This window comes from Balaenoptera borealis (assembly GCF_965194805.1).
Source record: "Balaenoptera borealis genome assembly, chromosome: 14".
Classification (NCBI taxonomy): domain Eukaryota; kingdom Metazoa; phylum Chordata; class Mammalia; order Artiodactyla; family Balaenopteridae; genus Balaenoptera; species Balaenoptera borealis.
Window position 1 is genome coordinate 14969785 of NC_138875.1, and position 24727 is coordinate 14994511.

General features: G+C 38.2%; 1 long non-coding RNA gene across 1 annotated transcript in view; it reads left to right on the plus strand.

The window, feature by feature from the left end:
• Nucleotides 1–1747: 1747 nt before the first annotated feature.
• The window catches only part of LOC309610325, a 53433-nt gene continuing 30453 nt past the window's right edge, over nt 1748–24727 (plus strand). The window contains exon 1 of the long non-coding RNA XR_014233854.1: nt 1748–24554. This is a non-coding gene — a long non-coding RNA (uncharacterized lncRNA). The remainder of the gene's footprint in view (nt 24555–24727) is intronic.

The following is a 24727-nucleotide window of genomic DNA, read 5'->3' on the forward strand; positions in this document are numbered from 1 at the left end:
TTCCCTCTTTGGAATATTGATAAGTACTTGAACCAAGCCTAGACACCGTAAGTTCGCATGCTTCTGCAGTGAGGAGAGACCTAGGTGAGGAGTTAGACTAAGGGCTGCAATATTGTTTTACCTCACTTGAAACAGAACCCTTTTGTGGCCTACATATATCTTGTATCTTTCAGATAAAAGCCCGTGCTTTCTCCAAAAAACATAATTTTTTTTGTTGACTTACGTGGACACTTAGATGGATATTTCCAGGCTGAGTCATTTTTACTTATAATCTTAGGCATCACTTATAAAACTGGAACAAAAACTAAATATTACTTCTCCTTGGTTGCCCTTATATTTTCTTCCTTTACAAGACCTATAGTTAATTATCAAATTTCTTTAAAAGGTGGTCTATGTAAATATTATTTTAGAATTAGATTTTTTTTTCAATAAGGTTCATGGAGGAAATTTTAACAAACACTAAAGTTTTATTTTTAAATAAATATGTACACCTTGACTAAGATGTATTTTTTAAATTGTCCTTTGCTATCAGCTGATCAAGATGGCCTTAATGCTCCCTTCACTTGACAAAATTTTAGACAAGTTTCTTCTTGACTATAGACACCCGCCCTCTCTTTGCTTATAGCTTTTTTTTTTTTTTTTTGGCTGCACTGCGCAGCTTGCAGGATCTCAATTCCCTGACCAGGGTTTAAACCCGGCCACGGCAATGAAAGCGCCGAATCCTAACCATTAGACCACCAGGGAACTCCCTAGAGCATTTATTTAGAAAAGATGTAGTCATAAATTCTTTCTCTGCTCCATTTGAAATGAATAAATCTTAAACATTTCTTGCCAGGGAATGTTTTTCTCAAGGACCTGGGAACAATTATTTTGAAATGTAATCTTGCCATGCTCCTAGTTGTAAAACCATGGGGATAGGAGAAAGTTTACTTTTCCTCTGTTGCCTGGTTCTCTCATCTTTTCTCCAATCATCTTATCCTTCACTTGAACCCTCCATTCCCATAGTCACACCTTGGATCTTGTCATCACGAGGAATTGCTCCACTTTCAAAATCACTAATTCAATCAGCTTGTCTCTTGACCACAGCCTCTCTCTCTCTCTCCAGCTTGCTTGCCCAAACAAGCCCATTATAACCATCCTCCACTCTCTTTGAGCCATCAGGCCACTGACCTAATTCCTCCCAATTCCTCTGCTACCTACTTTCTTCACTTCTCTCCTGATCTAATTAGAAACCCTAAATGCCTAGTCCTTCTGTCTTTTTTCTCCCCCAATCCTGGATGAACTTAGCTCTTCATTTACTTCTGTGCCTGAGCACAGTTGTCATTTTCTGAGTGCTTCTGGAGAAAGTTCCAATATATTCAGGTTCCAGTGATTTCTAATAGGCTTTTCACTCTCTTGACAATCCAACTAAATTACTATTTAATGTATTCTCCAATTTCCAAGATGACTATTTCAAACTTTCTTTACTCTCTTGAACATTCCAAACTCCATAATCCATCCTACTCCATACTCTTAGCAGTTTCATCTAACTCTACGTTTCAGAGAAAATAGAAGGCATCAAATAGAAACCCCTTTATTCTCCATATCAAATATACATACCTACTTACACCTGCATTCACCCTCTCATTCCCTTCTACTACATTATGTGAGTTTAATTGTGCAAATAATACCCTTGAATATTTTTAAGCAGCTTTATTATATACAGAAAGCTTCATGTATTTTGAACAGAAAGCTTCATGTTCAAATGTCTACAATTTGATGAGTTTGGACATATGCGTACACCCGTGAAACGATCACCACAATCAAGGTGATAAACATTTCTATCACCTCCAAAAGTATCCTTGTGCCATGTTTCGTGTGTGTGTGTGTGTGTGTGCTGTAATAACACTTAACGTGACATCTACCCTCTTAATACATTTTTAAGTGCACAGTGCAGTATTGTTGGCTATAGGTACTGTATTGTACAGCAGATCTCTAGAAATTATTCATCTTGCATAACTGAAACTGCACACCCATTGAACAATTCTGCATTTCCTCCCCACGCCCCAGTCCCTGGCAACTACCATTCTATTCTTTGCTTCTATGAGTTTGATTATTTTAGATACTTCATATAAGTGGAATCATGCAGTATTTGTTGTGTGGCTGGCTTATTTCACTTAGCACAATGCTCTCCAGGTTCATCCATGGTGTTACATATGTCAGAATTCCCTTCTTTTTGAAAGCTGGATCATATTCCATGTACATATTTACCACATTTTCTCTATCCATTCGTCTATCAATGGACACTTAGGTTGTTTCCATATTTTGGCTATTGTGAATGATGTTACAGTGAACATGGGAGTGCAGATTATCTCTTTGAGATCCTGATTTCAATTCCTTGGATAAATGCCCAGAAATGGATATGGGGTAATGCATATGAATAAATACCCAGAAATGGGATTGCTGGATTATATGGTAGTTCTATTTTTAATTTTTTGAGGAACCTCTGTACTGTTTCCATAGTAGATGTACATTTTACATTCTCACTAACAGTGTAAAAGTTCTCCAGTTTCTCCATATCCTGACAACGTTTATTATCTTTGGGTTTGTTTTTTTTTTTTTTTTGATAATGACCATCCTAACAAGTGTGAGATAATATCTCATTGCAGTTTTGTGTTTCCCTGATAATTAGTGATGTTGAGCATCTTTTCACTTACCTGTTGGCGATTTGTATGTCTGCTTTGGAGAAATGTCTATTCAAGTCCTTTGTCCATTTTTAAATGTTTTTGGCTATTGAGTTTAGGAGTTCCTTATATATTTTGGATAATAATCTTTTACCAGATATACAGTTTGTAAACATTTTGTTTCATTCCGTAGGTTGCCTTTTCATTCTGTTGACTGTTTCCTTTGCTGTGCAGAGCTTTGTAGTTTGATGTCATCCCATTTGTGTATTTTTACTTCTGTTGTGGACCCTTTACAATTAACATAAACTGATTGGCATCTTGGAACGTTGGAAACCAAGAACACTGACTCTGTCCCTTCACCTTCCCTCTGCTACCACTGAATGTTTGTTGTGGCCTTTGGCAACATTAAGTACAGGCTTCCAGGAACTGGATTTGCCTGGAATTTTAAGGGGGGGGATCAAGCTGTGGTAGTCTTAAGTGGACTACTGACACTTTGAACTCCTTAAAAGTGAGGTTTATGAGAGACTTAATATTGAACTAGTACCACTAAGACCTGAAGAAACCCATTTCATGGAGGGACAATTTAGGACATAACTGCTCATAGAACCGCCCCCCTCCCCATACATATGGGCTGCAAAAATCCCCTCTGTTGAGACTGAACAGGGTAAGAAATTGAGGAAGATACTCATTTCTTTAGATTTTTAACTCACAAAGGCAGGATAATTTAAGCTCAGGCTTTAAATTTCTAAATTTTTTTTTTAAAGATTTATTGATTGATTGATTGCTATGTTGGGTCTTCGTTTCTGTGCTAGGGCTTTCTCTAGTTGCGGCAAGCGGGGGCCACTCTTCATCGCGGTGCGCGGGTCTCTCACTGTCGCGGCCTCTCTTGTTGCGGAGCACAGGCTCCAGACGCGCAGGCTCAGTAGTCGTGGCTCACGGGCCCAGTCGCTCCGCGGCATGTGGGATCTTCCCAGACCAGGGCTCGAACCCGTGTCCCCTGCATTGGCAGGCAGATTCCCAACCACTGCGCCACCAGGGAAGCCCTAAGCTCAGGCATTATATTTTGGGGATTTATATATCTTTGGACTTTAACCTGCAAACAGATTTAATCTTCAGATCTTATTTTTTCCATGGGAATTTGATAGAATGGGCTTCATAGCCAAATTTGGAACATCTTGAGTTTGCTATCTTTTATTATATGAAATATCTTTATATTAGCATTTTATCTCATTGCAGTAATTCTAATGAGTATTGGGCAGTGTGGCTATAAATATATATTAGGAAAATAAATAGAACAGACTTGGGAAGGAACCTCCTGAACTGATTTAATTGATAGATACTTCAGAGCATTGAGGGCGTAAAACCTACCCTCTGACCAGTGGTCAGCAGTGGAGCAGGGGTTGGTCTGGGGAGCGTAGCCTCATGCAGGTGGGAACGGCACTGCTCTGATAGGCTCCTGACCTTCTCGTCCAGTAAGATGACCCATATTGTTGCTAAATCGTAGGTTTAATGGTTAAACTCAATGCATTAAGTGAACCAAAAGCCAGGTGGGGTGGGGAGGAGTACATTCTTCCCTTCTCTTGATTCCAAGTGGAGGGGTCATTGCCACAGCACCTTGCTGGCTTTCCTCAACCCCTCACGTACTCCTCTCCAGAGGCAAAGGAGTAAATTATATCATTGGGACAAGGAATCTGGCTTAGCCCTTTTCTGCCTTCCCCTTACCGTCTGTCTGCTAGAGGAGAGCATGTGTTTTGGTCTGCCCTTGCCTACCCTGCAGGCTTAGTTTAGAACACTGTGGTTGACCAGTGTTCCCTGTGATTGGATGCGTAGACATGGGATTCGGTACCAGGAAACTCACTGTTATCCTCACTGTCTCCAGCTGGGTTTTAACCAACAACAATGCTGATAGTTTGACCTCCATATTCCTGAGTCCCTTGGTTAATCCCAACTGGTTAATCATCTCTTGCCTGGGTTATTGCTGCTTCCCTTCTTATCTCCACTGCGTGTTCTCAACACAATATCATGAGCAATTCTTCTAACAGAAGTCAGATCAAGTCACTACCCTGCTCCACACTCTGATGGCTACAGACCTCGCATGGAGAAAAGCCAAAGTCCACACCATGGCCTATCAGGACTGCACAGACTGCACAACTATTGCCTCTGTGACTTCATCTCCTAAGCCTATTTCCACAACCATTTTCCTTCTCACCCTCTCTGTCCGGCTTTGCTGCCTGCTTCCTGTTTCTTAAACACACACCAGGCATTGTAACCTAGAGCCTCTGCATTCTGTGATCCATCTTCCTGGAACATTCTTCCTCTCAGCTGTTTGCATGGTCAGCTGCCTCACCTCCTTGGGGTCTGAGATCACACAGTACCTCAGCAAAGCCTTCTCTGTCTTATTTAAAATTGCACCCCCTTCCATCATACACATCCTATCCTCCTACTTCACTTTCCTTTCCTTATAGCCTCTGTCACTCTCTGGCAAACTACATATTTTAACAATTTACTTATTTACTGTTTATCTTTTTAAAGGAGAAAGTAAACCCAGTGAAGTCAGGGGGTATTTTTGTTCACTGCTATACCTCTGGCACGTAAAGTGGGCTCAGCAAGAATATAGCCATTAAGTGAATAAACCACTCCTGGTAGTTTCTTCTTATGGAAGGAAATGAAATCAAGAGAGTCAAGTTACTGAGAAGAAAGTGAGTAAACTCAGATATCAAATATAAACACTCCTTGCTCAGAAATGATGCTTTAGCCAAAAATTTATTCAAATCTAAGCTGGCTTATAGAGAACCTATAACTTGTAGATAACTTAATGATCTAGCCAAAGAACTTATTAATTCATAGATAGCCCAAACATTAAAAAAAAATTTTCAGCACTGTACAATCATGCTGTCCCTAAAAGCAGCCTTGAGGCACTGAGTGAGTGATTCTGAAGATTTTTATGAGTATTTCAGATGATAAAAGAAAATGGTGAAGAAATGCTTAGGGGCTAAAAGCCATTTCAGCGGAGCCTAATTCCTTGAAAACTGTCAATCCACATAGGGTTTGTAATATAAATCTTAATGAGTCAGGAAATTCAGTCCACCAGAACACTTTATGCATGCACTCAAAATTATTTACCAGGTGTCTACTAAATGACAAACTCAGGAAAGACATTGTGATACAGAATTGGGGGGACACGGCCCCTGCCTGTGAGGGCTGAGAAGTCTGTAAATGAGAAAGTTTACTGTATTTTACTTCTTATCTCATCCTCTGCCTTGGAGACTGGTATTCTTGTGTGCCTGTCAGACAGACTCTTGCATTTAGCAAAAGCATGTGTTAAACTTAATTCTCTTTCTCAAGAGCATCACTTCCTAGTAGAGAATATTCTCAATTAAAAAATGACTATTTCTAAATATGCAGTATCCTCTGTGTATTTACATGTGGCCTCTGCAACTACGACTTTTTCTTTTAGATCCACTTACTTCCTATATCTGACACAATTTCCTCTTTTTAAAAAATATAGTAGTATTCCTTTGCTGTGGAACAATGGCCCCAATTGATGTAGGTCATGTTGCTTAGAGCATGAAACTGGTGTGCTGATGAGAAATTTATCTGACAAGTTTCTTCCCAATCTGGGGTTTATCATATTATCATAATTACATTCATTTCCTTTGTTAAATCAATTTCAGTTTACATTTTCCCTTCCTTATTATCAGCCTCTGGAGATATTGATTTCACCTGTGATACAATATAACTGAAAAACTTGTGGCTAACATTCTTGCTTTGGCTAAAGGCAATGTTTTTAAATGTGTGGTTTCTTCTTCTATGTGTAACTAATAAAGCATGTCAAACACTACTGAGTTTGGAATATAAAAAAATATTTGTTAGATGCCAACAGATTAATTCTTTCAGATTGTATGTCTGTCCCCAATCTCTGCTTATCTCCCAGAATTATTACATTGCTTGAAGTGACAGGTGAACACTATCAAAGACAGGCTTGATTTCTTAAAAAGTATAATTAATTCAACTCATAATATGAGTGATCTGATTAGTTATTAGGGATCTTTTATGCAGGGGACCCTATAAACCTGGGGATTATTATAGACACAAGAGAGGCATATTAAGATACTAGCAAGAGCTCTGGATTAGGAGTTGGGAGATAAAAAACAATAAGTGGTTTTGTAGTCTTGAGCCAATCTTTTAATCTCTGTTACTTAGTTTCCTCTTTTGAAAAATGGAGATGTCTCTTGCCCAATGTATCTTGTAAAGATTCTGAGAGAATATAACAAGGGAGACCTTTGAACATTATAAGAACCATATCTATACAAATGCTTGAAAAATTGTTAAAAGTAATATTTGTGCAAATATAAGTTATCATACTTATGTTTTCATTCCCTTTAGGCAAATGTTAGCATTAGAAGAGTCTTTAAAATTTTGCAGATTAATAAAAAGACAAGATTTGCTGCAATCAAATGAGTCAAACAGGATATTTGTAGTTAAACATTCTATAAATGGTGCTTGATAATGATGGATTTTTATGGGGTTAAAACATGCTAGCTCATTACTGATTGCAAATTAGGAACTGAAAATAATTGTTCATGCTTTCATTTCTCAAGTAGAAATACCTCTTTCTGGCCATGCATCTGTGAAGACTTAGTGCACTTTGTTTTTTCTAACCTATTCAGGAAGTCCCCAGCTTATAAACAGATTAGGTTCCAAAAGTACATTTTAAGTAAGATTTGTGGAACAGAGAAAACCCTTTTCTTCTTCCAATTAAAAGGAAAAAACACTACATGCTTGGGGATGTTCCACCTTCTTGCCTTTGCTCATAATTTCCTGCCTGCCTAGAACAAGTTTGAATTCTACTCATGCATCAAAACCCCAAACTGTGAGTCCTTTGAGAGCAGAGAATATACCATATTCATTTATGGGAACTGAAGTGTCCCCAGTTTTCCAGTTCATTGGAGCCATCCTTTCCTTTAATGTGCAAATATAAAAGCAAGACTCCCCCCTTATCCCCGCCCCCAGCAAGACTGTGAGGTCCAGCCTCATCTCTGTTACCCAGAGCATCCAGGGGAAGCGCCTTGGGTCCAGGTCGCTGCTTGTTCTCTGGTCTGCCACTCCAGGTCGCTGGGTAAGTTTCCCCTAAACACTGGCCCAGCACCACCAGTTATCCAACAAGGGGCCGTAGAGACTGAGCAAATGTTAGTGACCATAACACTGCAGAAAAGGAATATTTAAATTGGGTGTCAGATAACGTGTTCCTAGAGGCCACTTGCTATGCCTGTCACCGGGTGATCACTGCAACCTCTTCACGTCCATCTTCTGTTGCTTCTGCGTCTCTGTGACCCACTTTTCTTTTCCTGTTGGGAATCCCCATCAATCCTGCCCTTGGTTCTTGAAGCCCAAGCCCAATCCCCATTCATCCTTTTTCAGGCACATTGATAAACAAATAAACCAACAAGAAAAAAACCAGTTGACATAATCGCTCAGAAATCTGCTGCCCTCTGTATCCCCACTAATTGACGCACTGAAGAGAAACTTTACAGAACAGTTAGCATATCTATCTGAAGCTTTGGATTATTTTACCAGTGTTTAGGGCTGCCTTAAAACTGCAGAAAAAGGGGACTCATGGTTGCAAAACTACAAGTGCTTGCTAGAGTGGTTCCTGAGAGCAAAGAGGAAATGGGCTTTTCTGACCTGAGAAGTCACAAGAAATAAGTTGCTTTTTAGCCATTTAGAAAAAGTAATTTTGTCTTGTTTTTTTAATAATCAAAGGTTCAGAAAAATTTGCTAGCTTTTATCTCCAGCATATACTCAGCTGATACCATGCACTGGGTACAAGTTTGTTGATGAATAATTGAGTGAATAAGCAATACGTGGTGTTCATCAAGCCTTTCCTAACTGTCCTTGTTGGAAGAAGCTTCACTCTAACATTAACATTTTATATTTATCACTTTCTAATTTATTTTATCACTTTCTAACTTGTATTATGATTATTTGTGTCCATTTCATGTTCTCTACGCTAAGTGCGTTGAAAAGAGTAAACATGTTTTCATTACTGTATATTTCATCCATATTCTATAACTTTCCATATATTCTATAATATATGTTTCAGTGATTATGTTCCCAGGTAGACCTGTTTGTCCATCCTTCTGTCCATCCATCCATTTCTTAATTAGAATGGCAATAACAAGAGAGGCATTCTGGCATGTTGCTTCAGGATGCAAGAATTGGAACACCAGTTTCCCCATATATAAAATGAAAATAATGAACGAATATACCTATATCATAAGGTTCTTGTTCAGAACTGAATGAGTGGATGCATGCAAAATGCTTAGCACAAAGCTGGATCCATAGGCAGCCCTAAGAGAACGTTAGTTATGATGGTTGTTGTTATTAATTAAAGGGAAAGAAAAGGAAAGTGTCTACTTGTCAGGACCTGTTGGGTGTTGAGGACAGAAAAGGGTTCATCTTTGGCCTAAAGCTGTGCACAGTCTAGTGGGAGAGACAGACAGGTATAGAGAAATACATTAAGGGTGAAGAACCCTTCTGCTTGTGTACAGAGTGAACTATGAGAGCACAGAGGTGGGGCTTTTAACCTAGCGCAGGGAGACGAGGCTGGGGTCAGAAAGTTTTCTTGGATTCCTGAGTTATATAGTCAAATTAAAGCTGAAATGTAGTTAGTTACCTATGATAATCAGTGGGAAAGTACTCATTCAGTAATGAGTAATTGAGCAAAACAGGAAAAAAATGCTGAAATTGAATACACAGTCCTCTTTCATTGTAGATTTAAAGTTGGCAGTTGAGGTAATAATTATATAGAGCATCTTGGTGTTTTATGTCATTTGGCAGAAAAATTGGGGTTCCAGGGAAATGCAGAACCCCAGGTGTGGCACAACCCAGAGGAAGCACCTGATATGAATAAGGTGCAAAGTTGGGTTTGGTCAGAATCCACACTCATAATGTTCATTCATAGCCGGACCCCCTCCAGCTTCATGGAGCAGGGACTGAAAACCAGTTACTTGAAGCCCGCCTACAGGGGAGAGAGCTCAGCATGGAAGCTCTGGCCTTCTGTGCATCTGGCCACCTCGATTTAGGGCGTAGACAGACTCCAGGTAGGAAAGAAACCCTTTATAAATGGACAAGCCCTGGGTATCTTGGCTGAGACACTGTATAGGTCTGGCAGAGCCCAGCCTGCCGGTAACAAGACTTTATAACCGAGAGAGAGACAAACAAGAATAGACAAATTCGGTTAACAATTCCTGATTCACCTGATATGCAAAGAATAAAAGGTAAAGAAAGATGCCTCCATAGATACTCCATATTTAATATATACAGAATTAAATTCATTTTCTTCCTTTTCTTTTCCTTAATCAGCCCTTCTTCTTGCTGTCTTTAGTTTGGATATGTCATTGCTATCTATACATTTGTGGTCCATGCAATATCTATCTAGGCATCCTTTGTCATCATTGATTCAGCTCTTTCCCTCATTTTTTGACCAATCCATCAAGAAGTCGTGATGACTGTGGTACTTAGAAGTTTCTCAAGTGCGTGCTTCCTCCAGCCCACCCTGCCACTTGCCCTGGTACAGGCTCCAATTCCCATGAACATCTCAATAGCTTTCTTACAACGTTTTTCCTGATTTCAGTTTCTTCTCTGCCTCACATCATCTTTTATATGGGGCCAGATGGTAAACACCTTAGGCTTGGTGGCCCTATAGTCTCTGTCATAACTACTCAACCCTGCCATTGTACCATAAGAGCAGAAATAGACAATGTGTGAACAAATGGGCATGCCTGTGTTCTACTAAGCCTTCCATTACAGGCATTGAAGTTAAATTTCATGTGACAAAATATTCTTCTTTCCATTTTAAAAATCCCTTTAAAGTCATATCAACTATTCTTAGCTCACAGGTTGCAGAGAAACAGGTGGTGGGCCAGAATGGACCTGCAGACTGTGGTTTTCTATCTGTTTTGTACTGTCATGAATGATCTTTCCAACAACTGCAGAATCAAGATCGAATTGCTCATCAGAGAACCCTAGCCTCTTCATTGAATAAGTGCCTACAACCTATATTTCTATTCTCATCTCCAACCTTTTGCCCTGACTCGGATACTCCCTGTGTTTCCGTCACACTACGTTGTCATTTATGATTCTAAAAATACTTCAAGGATTTTAACGCCTTTATGCCCTTCCGCACGTTATTCTATCTGTCAGAAAAACTCTTCTCCATAATTTGTCTAATCAGCAGACATTGTAGAACACACATCAGATGTCATATCTTCATTATTGTTTTCTCTGAATCTGCAACTCAGCAGAATTCATCTCTCTTTTATTTGCATTCCCATTGCACTTCATACACATCTTTTTCTCCATAGAGATTATCACATTGTTAAAGTTTCTATTTTAAAACATTACTTAGCTTTACTCGTCTTGGTCATGAGCTGCTTCTTTTTGATTGTTTTTTTTTTTTTCATCTTAAATTTGCCTTTTATTTTTTTAAGGGTGATTTGTTTGATTTTTTAAATTTTATTGGAGTACAGTTATTTACAATGTTATGTTTCAGGTATACAGCAAAGTGATTCAGTTGTATATACATACATATATACAGCTCATGAGCTTCTTAGCATAGGAAAGTGTCCAATAAGTCTTTGCTGAACAAGTGGATGACTTATCCATATTATCCACTGTTCCTAAGTCGACATTACCACCATTATTTTATTTCTCAGATAATGCATGAAGAAAACAATGATTTGCATAATCACAAGATGTGTCAATAACAAAATTAAAACAAAGAACTCAAAAATTATTCTGTCTTCTTTTCTAATTCAGTAAATTTTAATATAGCTCTTTTTTTTTTTTTCTGAGGATTTACTCTAATTCTTGCCTCATCTTTCTTGGAAAATACTCCTCTAGCTCAAGTATCTGCTATGTATATCGACCTTACACAGAAAATCATGAATGCTCTGAAATTGTGATTTGAGAGCTCCTGGAGATATTCCCCCAATTTCTCTTTTATCTGCTGGTTGGTGTCTTACACTTCACATTGGTATATTCATTATTTTAACTAGAGGTTTTTTTTTTTTCTTTCAAAATTGGTCTAGCAAAAGGGAAGATACATCTGAGAGAATTAACACATTTGAATTCTATTAGTCATGCACACTTTAGTATGAACTAGAGAGGAAAAAAATAAGTTTCATGGAGGGTTTTGAACATATAAAAACCCTAAATTCTTCTGTGGTTGGATACAGACCATTTTCTTGAAGACAAACTCTGTCATATAATGTTGAGAACATCTCTATAGGGTAATAAATTATAATGGTGCTCTATCTCTTCAACAGGCAGCATCCCTGAATACTAAAAGTCTCAAGAGTAAATTTGCATATAATGTTTCTTCATATAACAGAATGTTGCAACTGTCATATAAGATGAACTTTATAATAATGCCTTTTATGAAAAGAGTTCCTCTGTTAATTTCCCTAGTCACTTTGGAAATGATCATCAATTATCCTAGGAGCTGCTACATGCAGTATTAGTCTCTTTGTTATCTATATTCATAGCATGTTTGACCTGAAGAAATGAATAGCAATATACCTGCTTTCAAGAGTAAGAGTTTGAGGGGCAAAAGTAAGAAAGCCTTTGTTTACCTCTTTGACACTTTACAGTTTTATAGCTGATATTTCTAGGCTACTAGATCCAGTAATGTGTTTCTCAGTTACTTGGGTATGAACACATGATAATATTTTAGTTATTCTTTAAAGCAGATATATTTTTTAAAAACTTTTTTGTATCTTTACTAGTGAGAAGAGTTCTTAAAATGCTCTTTGGTGTTCCATATCCCTTGATTCTTTCAAGATGTGTTATATCTTACTGTTATATTTGCAGTCTCTGGAGTGAGACTGCCTGGGTTACTAGCTCTGGCACTTACTAGCTTTGTAATATGGCAGGGATTCCTAAGCTTTCTCTGCCTCATCTTATTCATCCATAAAATAGGATATAGTATGTCATAGCATTGTTGCAAGGACTAGGTAAATAAAAGTACTTAAAAGAGTACCTGGTAATAGGAAAGCTCAATAAATACTTATTATTATTATTGTTGATTTGTGCTTATTATTTTCTCCTTAACAAGTTTTTTCAGTGAGTTACTATATATAACATCCAATCAGCTGGTCAGAAGTGTGAAAAATATGTAAAGACGTTTATTTGATATTGTAGAAATAACAATCTCATATTTGTTTTATTGCAATTCTAAATTTTCAATTTGTTTTTCCGAGCCATAGGTATTCTATTTCTACATCATTACTTCTGCCTTGGTTTTTCTGTTTGTTTTAGGTTTTTTTCTTGTACTTCCAAATCCATTTAAGTTTCTATAATATATTATTGTCTATCAGTAGACTTCTACTTTCTTATTTGCATGTATTCCATAAGCATTACTTTCTTATTTGCATCTATTCCATAAGCATAGCTCATCTTGAATCAATGAGGGTTAGGCAGGAGAAAGAACACCATGAAAATGTTATGTCTGAGACAGGGTGAGGTTAACTTCAAAAGAAACATATGAAATTAGAATAATCTAGTTAAATCAGTTATTTGTCATATAAGGGAAAAGAAAAGAGTTTACAGAACCGAACTGAGGAAGTTTTCAGACGTTATTTCTTTGAATATCTTTCGGCCGAATCTTCTTTTTCCCCACTTTCTGTATTTCCAATGACATGAATGTTAAATGTTTTCTTAGAGTCCATCAAGTCCCTGAAGCTCTGTTCATTAATTTTTTCTCAGTATGTTTTCTCTCTGTTGTTCAGATTGGATATATCCTTCTGTCCTTCATGTTCACTAATTCTTTCGTCCTCTCCATTCTACTCTTGAGCCCATCCAATGTGTTTTTAAAATTTCAGTTGTTATATTTTTCATTTCTCAAATGTCCCATTTGGTTCTTCTTTATGTTCCCTATTTCTTTGCTGAGAGTATTTTTTCCCTTGTTTCAAGTGTGTTGGTAATTGCTTTTTGAAGCACTTTTATTCAATATAATAGTTGCTTTGCAATTTCTGTTAGGAAATTCTGGTATCTCCCTCATCTTGGTGTTGGCATTTGTTGACTGTCTCTTGCTCGTTTAAGTTGTGATTTTCGTGGTTCTCCATAAGGGTATCATGGCATGGAACTCTGGATCTTATTTACATCTTCTGTCTTATCTGGCTTCCTTTGACAGCCCTCCAGCAGGGAATGGGTGGCGCAGTGCGGCAAGGGCTCACTGCCCGTGAGGGTAGAGGTCCAGATTCTCCACTTGGCCTCCATGGCATGAGGGTTTTGGAGTGGGATGGGAAGAGGATGTCTTCATTACTGCTGGACAGGGCTGGGAATTCTGGCACCTCAATAGGCCTCAGCTGATACCATCCCAGCTGGAAGTGGGCAGGGGTACTGTTTTTTTTACTAGGGTGGAGGGAGAGGGGTTTGGAGAGGGACTGGCCTTGTTAGTGTTGGACGGTGGTGAAAGTCTTGGCTTTACATTAGGCTTTCTTGACAACAGCCAGCAGCAGGGAGGAGGAGGGTTCTTTATTACTCATTATAGCTGGTGCTGTGGAGGTGGGAAGAGTGATTGTCTAAAAGTTTTCCTTCTCACTAGGCAGCCCCTTTCCTCGTACATTGGCTTGAGAGAACCTTTTTTTTTTTCTTGGCCAGCCGTGCTGCATGCGGGATCTTAGTTCCCCGACCAGGGATCAAACCCATGCCCCCTGCAGTGGAAGTGTGGAGTCTTAACCACTGGCCCACCAGGGAAGTCCCTTGTTGGGGCTTTTTAAATGTCTAATTTCATCCATGTTTCTGAGTTGCTTCTTCAGCTCCAAATCTAGGATATGTGAGACCAAAATCCCAGGAAGCTCACCACTGTGTCATTTCTTGGGATCTAAGATCACTAGCTGGTCTGACTTCTCTCCACCTCTCAAAGTCTTCTTATTCTTGTTATATACATATAAGATGTCCAGAGTTTTTAGTTGTTCTTAGTGGGAAGAATAGGGAAAGGCACTTCTACTCCATCTTTTAAAAGTAGAAGTCAGGCAACCCAGAATTCTAACTAATGTGAAACACCTCTGAATCTTCGAGGTTGTGCACATTTCCAGAAAAATTAGACCAAATTGCTCAAATAAATTTAGTAAAACTCTTGTTCTTCCAACCTGTGAAATAGATCCATTATATGACAGAGGTAAGAAAACAGCTTCCAAATTTCTCATGTAGCAAGCTGACACTATCTTAAGAAGAATGATTTTTATTATTTTATCATCACATCTTATAAAATACTTTTAATGTTTTATATCCCAGCTGGATATAAAGTATACCTTGGAGATAGTCTACATATCAGTGGGTTGACTCAGTTATATTAACAGTGAACTTAAATTTAGGTGCCTACATTTCTTTAACCAGATGGACCCTTTTGCCCTTCCACCAGTAGCCCGAGAACAACCTAAGACAAAATTTCTATAAGAATGAATCAGCAAACCCAACACAACATACAAACTACAATGAAGACAGGGCATGACAAGTTTTCTGCATATTTCATATCAATAGTATTCTTTTTTAATCTTAAGTTCAAATATATGCAACAGTAGTTACTAAGTATTTATCAAGCAACCACAAAGTACCTACAACTCTATTGGAAATTGTACAATACCAGGTAAGCATTTGTCGTATGTATTCTACTTAGCCTTTAGGTCATCCTTTTAATGTGTCTGTGGCATGTAAGGGTTTGGGAAGCTGTCTGTAGCTATGGAATAATTTTTTGAGCTAGAGTGCTGAATGATCCAATCTCCCCTTTGGATGGAGTGTCAAAACATCACTGTATAAAACTAAGGCAGATTGTTTTATATATCAGGTCTTGAGGGAGTCAAGCAAGTGTGCCTTTGGGAGGTTTTGATGATATGAGTAGTTATACCAAATTGCTCTTGGCCACAGGTCTCTTGGGCACTCCAGTGAGAATGTTAGAAATTAATCCTGTGGCTAAAATTCAGTGGCTCAAACTGAACTGCTGATTATAAGTCTCAGAACGTAAAAGAAGAAGAACTAAGAAAGAAAAAGAGAATAACTTCCTGGTTAAATTCCCTGAGAGCCTTGTCGACAAGGTGTTGAATTTTTTTTTAAACTAGTCCCTTATCAGCTCTATAGATGTGGTCCATGAGTTTTGGTGGACGTGTTTTCATGCCTTCTTTTAAAAGCAAAATAAAGTTAGTCCCTTCTGTCCACTGTTAACTTCCACTGAGAGGCTATAAAAGTGCTAGCAACTGCAGATACTTTTTTAATGTGCACTGACTGAAATCCCAAAGAATAGCAAGCCCTTATTTTATGAGGCTTTCACTGATACTGTGTGTCCCCCCACCAAATGCACACTTTATGTTATGAACAAGAAGATCCTTTGCCTGGTGTGGATTCATTGCTAATCTGCACTAGGAAAAAAAAGATACCACTGGAAAATGCATTGAGGAAGTCAGCTGAGAATAATATACTCATACTTATGGTTTTTCTTTTCATTACTACTCAGTATACTGAAGCATATTGTTCATGTTGAGGACGAGTAGATTGGTAAAGGGAATGAATTAAAAGACATTTATAGGTCTCATATTTTATCATTGGTAAATTACGTCTGTTTAAAATCATACGCTTTGTGGCCACCTTGAGGGGTGAGATAGGGAGGGTGGGAGGGAGATGCAAGAGGGAGGAGATATGGGGACATATGTATATGTATAGCTGATTCACTTTGTTATACAGCAGAAACTAACATACCATTGTAAAGCAATTATACTCCAACAGAGATGTTAAAAAATATCATATGATTTCATGAAACAGATTGCTTTTTTTGTCTCCTTTTTTAAGTTTTATTTTTTATTTGAGATATAATTGACATAACATTGTATTCCTTTTAGGTGTACAACTTAATGATTTGATATAAATATATATTGCAAAATGATTACCATAATAAGTTTCATTTACCTCAATCACCACACAGTGTTACAATTTTTTTTTTCTTGTGATGAGAAACTTTTAAGATGTACTCTTTTAGCAGCAACTCTGCTTTTAAACAAATGTATCAAATTAGTATTGTTTCCTATGAAAAGAGAGTGCTTGAAAATGCTGCCATTACAGAAGTACTTGGGAACTTTCTGGTTCCGAATTGCTTTTACAATAAATGTAAATTAAAATAAACATGCTCCTCTGTAGCAAATCTTCAGGTTTTGAAGGTGGGATGCTAAGTCACCTGAAACAAAGTCTTTTGAATTAAATAGACACAATATTTGAAAATCAAATAGTGTAAATTCTAGGAGCTGGAATACTATCATATGGTGGAAGGCAACCATTAAGCCAGTGTCCTACTTTTGTGTTGCATTATGTAAAAGTTATTCAATTTTCTACATGATAAAATTGATGCTTTGATTTTTTGTGATGAGTTAAGCATCAGCCATTCTACTGAAGGTGTGTAGAATGTCCTTTAGAATTCCTTCTCTTTAGAATTCCTTTAGAATTAGATTTAGAAACACTTGCTCTCTTGGTCTTGGGCAAATTGTAATTTCTACTGCTAATGGGGACTCCCATCCCCTGTAAACACCATACTATCTCAACACTACTCACTGCCTTCCTCAGGAATACACTCTTTTATGCCTTTTTCTTTTCTTTTTGTTTTAGTTTTTAAGCAATCAAAAATTCAATCCCAGTCTTTATGGAAAATGTTCTAGAGTTTGTCATCTTTGAGTATGTCTTGAGCTATTATTTTAAGGCAGTAATTGTGTACTTGAAAGTATCAAATCTGACCTTTTCAAGTTTCCCTCTCTCTTCTGAGTAAGATTGTGATCATGTATCTCCTAACTCTTTTTTCTTTTTTTTGCCAAGCACTCTGGTCCCTGACATTATGTTTTTGTAATCTTATTTCTGTTATTCTAAATACACTGCTTGTGTATTTTACAAGTTTCCCCTGTAAATAATAATGAATTTCGTATCACTATGCAGCAAAGAACTTGATGATATTATGTTTCAGATGTTGCAATAATTTTCATTTCTCTTCATTCAAATAAAATAATCTGATGCACGCACAAATGCCAGAGTAGAAATGAGAATTTTATAAAGAGAGAAACAAGAGTTAATATCTCTCTACTCGTGATATGAAGAAGCCACGTGAATAACTTTAACATGATTTAGGGAAAGCAGTAAAAGCAAAATGAACAGTGCAATGGAGGTCAAAAGAGGGAATGTGTCACCCTGCCTGCTGGGATTGGGAAAAGTGTCACAGAGACAATGCCATTTAAACTAACTTCCCCAACAGTGAGAAAATGGGGAGAAAGAGACATTCTAAGAAAAAGGAGTAGCAGGTGCAAAATCAGAGAAGATTGAAAGTAAATAATTTTTTGGATAATGAAAAATTGTGTCATAAAAGGGAGTAAACCATGGTATGTGTGTGTGGGCATGTGTGTCTGTGTTTGTTGTGGAACTGGCATATAGCTCTTGGCTGTGGATCTTAGGGTGACAGGAAATACAGAGAACAGAAGCTGGTGATCTACTTTTTCCACTGAAAAATTTAGCATTATAGCAAATTAAATGGAATCACCTGCATCGAGTTTAAGTCAGAATGGACACTACCACACCCTAGAAATCCCCTTTCTGCTCCCCCGATTGCATTTTCCTTCCTCTATCCCAGAGTTAACCAGAATGCTAAATATGGTGTTCATCTCCCAAGTGCGTAACCCTACATTTCTGTGTTGCTTTTGCCTGCTTTTGAAGTTCTATAAATGGAATTATGCTATGTGGAGTCTTTTGTGACTTGCTTTAATTGATAAATAATATGTTTTTGAAATTCCCTTGTAAGGATATACTCTAAGGAGTAGAATTCTCTTGTAAGGATATAGTTTTATTAGTTTCATAATTTTACAGTTGATGTGCACTTGGGTTATTTCAATTTCTATCAACAATGCATGATCTTCTTACGTATGTACAAGAGTTTAGAGTATACATTGGAGTGGTTGAAGGGAGGGAGGTTATGCACATGGTCAATTTTCCTAGGAAATTGTTTTTTCTAAGCGGTTAAATCAATTTATACTCCCACCAGCAGCGGTGAGGATTTATGTTGTTTCTTATGCAAATGTACTTGGCACTAATTAGCCTAAATTGTTTGCTAATATGGTAAATGTGAAATGGAATCACTGTGGTTTGTCTCCCTGACTACCCATGAGAATGAACGTCTTTTCATATGATTATTGGTCATTGGTGGTCCTCTCTGAAATTGCTGGCCAATTCTTTTTACCATTTCCTATGAAGCTACTTTTTTCCTGTGGATATGCGGTTCTTTATGTTTTCTGAATACTAATCTTTTGCTCATTTTACGTGTTGCAAAAATTTTCTCACAGGTTGTAGTTCATTTGTTTCACCTTCTATATGGTGATGTTTTATTTATTTTTTTGGTTTGTTTGACTGTTTTTGCTTTGTAATGGGTGATGTAGGTTGGTTTTATATTTCAAGGTCCTTTTTACAAATTAGACTTTATTCTGATTCTAGATATGGAGTCATCAGGAGAAATTGAACCCAGAGATGAGAGACCAGTTTAAAAGCAATTGCAAAAATACAGATTATGAAGGCTTAAAAGTAAACAGTTGCAGTAGAGTTTAATCTCTTAATGGGAGGAAACAAGCTGGAGTATTATTTTGGAGGTGGAATTGACAGCCACAGATATGTGCAGATGAGAGTGAGTGTAGAATTTAGGGGACTGCTTCCTTTGTTAATAGTGCCATTAACTATAGGCGTTATTAGGGTAGATACTAAAAATATGTTAATTTTGAGACAAGTGAATTAGAGGATTTTTCCAAGCACGTAAAAGTATGGGTCTAGCTCTCAATAGTGGTTTGTGCAAGACTTGATATGTTAATCTAGGAATTATTAATTCATAGGAAGTAACTAAAGCTATGGGAAATCACTTAGGAAGTGTGCCGAGTCTTAGAAGTTCTCATTTCCACAAGAATTGGGACAGTGTATGTCTTATTCTGCTTTGTTGCCAGTGTCCGGGAAAATACATGATACATTGTAGGTGCTTAATAAATACATGTTGAACTAATGGATACCTTGAGCCATTATTTAAGAGCATGAGAAATAGGGAGTAGGTAGCCGAGGAGCAAACTAAGCGCTCAGGAGAACCAAACGAAAATGGTGTGGAGACGTGAATGAAGAAAACCTTCAACAGCATTAAGTGACACAGTGGGAGGGTAGTTTCAGTTGCCCAATTGGAGTAGATGTCGGATTTCAGTGAGGAATGAGGAAGTAGATATCATAAGGACAGTTCATGCAACATGGTGATACAAGAGGGAATATAGTGGTACCAGGTTCCCTCTGGTGAAGGCATATTGGTACATTAGTTCAGTTCTGCCTGAGTTAGTACCCATTAAAAAGAGTAATTGCTAAGCATAGACATTGTCCAAAAGAATGGATTAGAGAATGGCTGGAAAAATATTAATAGAATGGAAGGGGGCTGGATACTAAAAAAGCAGGAAACCAAGCAATGCAAATGTTACCGAGTCCAAGCTCCCTCTGCTTGCCGCACGACAGGCCAGTAAATCGGAGACAAGGTGTTGAGGTAAGGAATACGACTTTATTCGGAAAGCCAGCACACCAATGTCTCTAAATAACCATCTTATCAGGGTTTGGATGCCAGTTTCTTTTATAGCACAGAGAGGGAGAGGAGATGAGGAAGTAAAGTAAAAAGGCCATAAATTTTGCAAATATCCTCTGGAATGGCCAGCCTCGGGGAGGGGATGTGTTAATTCTTTCTTGCAGCCATCCACAGCTGGACAGGGTCCGGATGTTTCCCTGAACAAAGGTACTTTGGTTTAACATTCAGGCAGAGGGGCAGGGTTCCCCGAGGCAGGCCATTAATGTATAGACAGTATCCTTTTAGTGAACAAAAGCAATGAGAAGCAAAGATTAAAGTAAAAGAAACAGATCCAACATGTAGTCAGATTTGGCTCTTCCCTGCTACAAGAAGCATTCCATGAGTTGGACTGGGGAAGGCTTTTCTGTAACAGAAACTGGAGACAGTTATTTGTATGTGTGATGAGGAAAGTGCTAGTGAACAGTTTGCTAGCAGATGCATGTTATTTTAAGGGGCCACTGAAAAACTTCTATATGCATGCTTTAAGTATTTCTATGATCCCTCAACTCTGTTTGCTTAAGGTAGATGTTGGCTCAGAGGAAGGCTGTTTCTAAGTTAGAAGACATTCAAGTACAAAAACTGTCCAAGATGAATGATTTTGGTAAGGATTAAGATGTACCATTTAGAACTAGTTTAACATTTTTCAAAGAAAAAAAAACTTTCCAGTAGCATCTGCTGAATTTAACTCAGTTAGCGAAGGATGGGGTTAGCAGGTCTCAGGGAGAGTCCTAGGGCTCAGAAAATTTCAATGAGTTGCTCCAGGGCTCTGACGCTGGGGAAAAAAAAAGTCACCCACAGATCAGTGGAGATTTGCATTGCCACTTACATAAGACTTAGCAGGTAAATGCTACCAAATTGACCTTAATAATTAGCCTGAACAATTAAGCCAGGGCTAACTTTTACAATTCATTGTGTACAGAATTTTTTTAAATAAGGAGATTGCAGAAAACTTTCTACAGTTATTTGCTGAACAAGTTCTTTTCCGTTTTCTTAACTGTAAATGCTGCCTCATTCTCTGTCCTGTCTTTGTTGTTTAGCTTTTTGTGATCTTTCCAAACCTAGAGTTAGAGAAACAAGACTCACAGTTGTTCAAATACTGCAAAGAAAAAGTATCTCAGATCTTGTCAATCATCTGTCAATATCTGGGATGGGTATCTGCTCTTTTTAGATGCTGTCCTGGTTTCTCATTCTTACTGGAGTCTCAGAATATTTGGCAATAAGGCTGTTGCAAACGTAACTAGGTAAGCTCATCCTCGAGTAGGGGGAACCCTTAGTCCAGTGTGACTGATGTCCTTGGAAGAAGAGAAGAGACACAGAGAGAGAGACATACAGCCACATGGTGACAGAGGCAGAGATGAGTTATGTGTCTACTAGTGAAGGAACGTCAAAAGTTGCCAGCAGTGCTGGAAGCTAGGAGAGAGGCATAGACAGATTCTCTCCTAGAGCTTTCAGAAAGAGCATAGCCCTGTTGATACCTTGACTTCAGATTTCCAGCCTTGTGAAGTGTAAGAGAACAGATTTCTGTTGTTTTAAGCCACCCAGTTTGTGGTACTCTGTTACAGCAGCCCTAGAACACTACTACATATGCCATTGGCTTCTTCAAACAGTTCAGAACTAAAAGCTCTTTGATCAGTTGCAAACATCTCTAGACATTTGAGAGTTAGGTAAAAACAGCATTGGGAAGGGTGGTGTTTGAGATCAAGGGAAACATAATATCAAAATCTGCTTAAATTAATGTGGTCATTTTAGACTGCTACCCCCAAAATCAGAAAGTTAAATAAATCAGGGTCTTCGCCTGTTCTTCAAGATTTGTTGACTGTGGGAGGTGGACTCCAGAAAGTTGATGTGATCTAGCAAAATGTAGCCATTTGTATCTTGCTGTGGGATTATCTGGACTTGGAGGCTCTGCCCAGGTAAATCATCAAGGCTGAGCATGAACTGAGACAGAGCTTGGCTGACCAGTTGAATCTGGTGCAAGAGTTAGCAATTTCATGAATGGGGTACTGTATTAGTTTTTCAGGGCTGCCATAACAAAATACCACAGCCTGGGTGGCAAAAACAACAGAAATATATTTTATCACAAATAGAAGAAGGTGATCAAGGAGATTAGATGTTAGAGATTAAGGTATTGGCAGTGTTGGTTTCCTCTGAGGTATCTCTCCTTGCCTCCCACATAGCCAACCTCTTGCTGCCTATTCACATGGTCTTCTTCTATGCACACCGGCCTCTGGTGTCTCTCTGTGTGTCTGAATTTCCTCTACTTACAAGGATACCAGTCAGAATGGATTTGGGCCAACCCTAATGGCCTCATCTCAACTTAATTACCTCTTTAAAGGTCTTATCTCTAAATATAATCATATTCTGTGGTACTGGTGGTTAGGGCTTCAACACATGAATTTGGGGCAGGGGGAGAAAATTCAGCCCATAACAAGTATCTAGGAAGGGTAAATGATCAAGATAGTTGAGAAGTATTTCTGGGAATAATGGAAATTTGAAGAGGAATATTATCACAGAAGAATGAAAAACATGTACAGTTACTGAGGATTTCAACTGCACATGTTCCATGGTTAAAAGAGTGTTCCTGAGTTGATACTCAAAATAGAAAAACCTACCATTGGATTATCCACGGGTAATTTTGTCAGACATTCCCCCATAAATGAAACAGCAGAACAGTAATTGAAGGTTTGAAATGAGATCAGAGCCACTGACATTTACTTCAGAAAGAATTTAGTTTCTTTCTTTCGTTTAGCTTTACTCTTTTCTCTGATTTCTTATCAGAATTGTTTTGTTCATCTGTACAAATGCTCAGTAAGAACAATGCAGGGATGTTATGTTTCTCACCCCTATCTGGAAATATAAAAGCAGTGCACAGCGTCTGCCCATAAGGAACAAATACTAATGAAGACTCTGAGAAGCAGAATAATTTGAAGTGCCAACCTGAGGATTGTGAAATGTGGATTCTACTATTTTCTTCATTAAAGGCATGTGGCAAAACTGATCCCTGACCCTTTTTTTCCCATTGCTGGAAAACAGAAAGACCACGTTCTAAATAAGATTTTAGTGTGATAGTAAATATATTCCCTTTTTGATTGACCCGTCAAGATTAGGCCATAATAGAATAAATGTCACCCGAGGGCAGCAGCAGGAAAGTGGCAGAGATGATGGGGGTGGAGAGGAAGTATCAAAACTCCAGCTAGGTAAGAGATGTCTGAAAGATATTACGGATCTAGAAAATAGGAGACCTTTTCCAGAAGAGTGATACTAGCTCATTTTTATGGAGTGTGCCAGACATTGTTTTAAGTTCTTTACAAGTATGGACCTTGTAAGATATATCCCTCTTATTTGTACTGATAGAAAGTAATAATAAGGAAATGGAATCAGTGAAGAGTCAAGTAAATTGCTCAAATCACACACCTAGTAAATGATAAAGCTGGAATTTGAACACAGGCAATCCAAGTCTGCATTCATAACCACCATGCAATACTGCCTCTCATAAAAGCAAGGCTAAAAGTCTCTTGTTACCACTGTAAAATAGATCAAGGGAGCATCAAGTCCAAAGACAAGGAAAGAAGAATCAAGAGGTGTCAAGTTGTTTGTTTGGCCATGCCACATGGCTTGCAGGATCTTAGTTCCCCAACCAGGGATCGAACCCCTGACCTCAGCAGTGAAAGAGTGGAGTCCTAACCACTGGACCACCAGGGAATTCCCAAGAGGTCTCAAGTTTAGAATGATACACTGAGTTTGAAATCTGGGTGGTCTACAATAATGTATTATTAACTTCTTCAAAAAATCTAGTCAACAGGTGCCGGAAACTCTCCACAGGAAGGAGGCTTGGAAATGAGTCTCCTCCTGGCTTCTCACCAGTGATAGAACATATTCCCAGTTTGTGGAAGAGCTAAAACCTGAATATTATTCAATCTACCCATTCAAATGTTAATCTCATCCAGAAACACCCTCAAAAACACACCCAGGATAGTATTTGATTAAATGTCTAGGTACCCCACGAGGCCATCATAGCTGACACATAAAATTAACCATCATCCCTATGCATTCCTATGTTCACAGCAGCACTATTCACAATAGTCAAGACACAGAAACAACCTAAATGTCCATCAACAGATGAATGGATAAAAAAGATGGGATATATCTATACAATGGATTACTACTCAGCCATGAAAAGAATGAAATGATGCCATTTGCAACAACATGGATGGACCTAGAGATTATCATACTAAGTGAAGTAAGTCAGAAGGACAAATACCATATGATATCATTTATATGTGGAATCTAAAACATGACACAAATGAACTTATCTATGAAACAAACAGACTCAGAGAACAGACTTGTGGTTGCCAAGCGGGAGGGAAGTGGGAGTTTGGGGTTAGCATATGCAAACTATTGTATACAG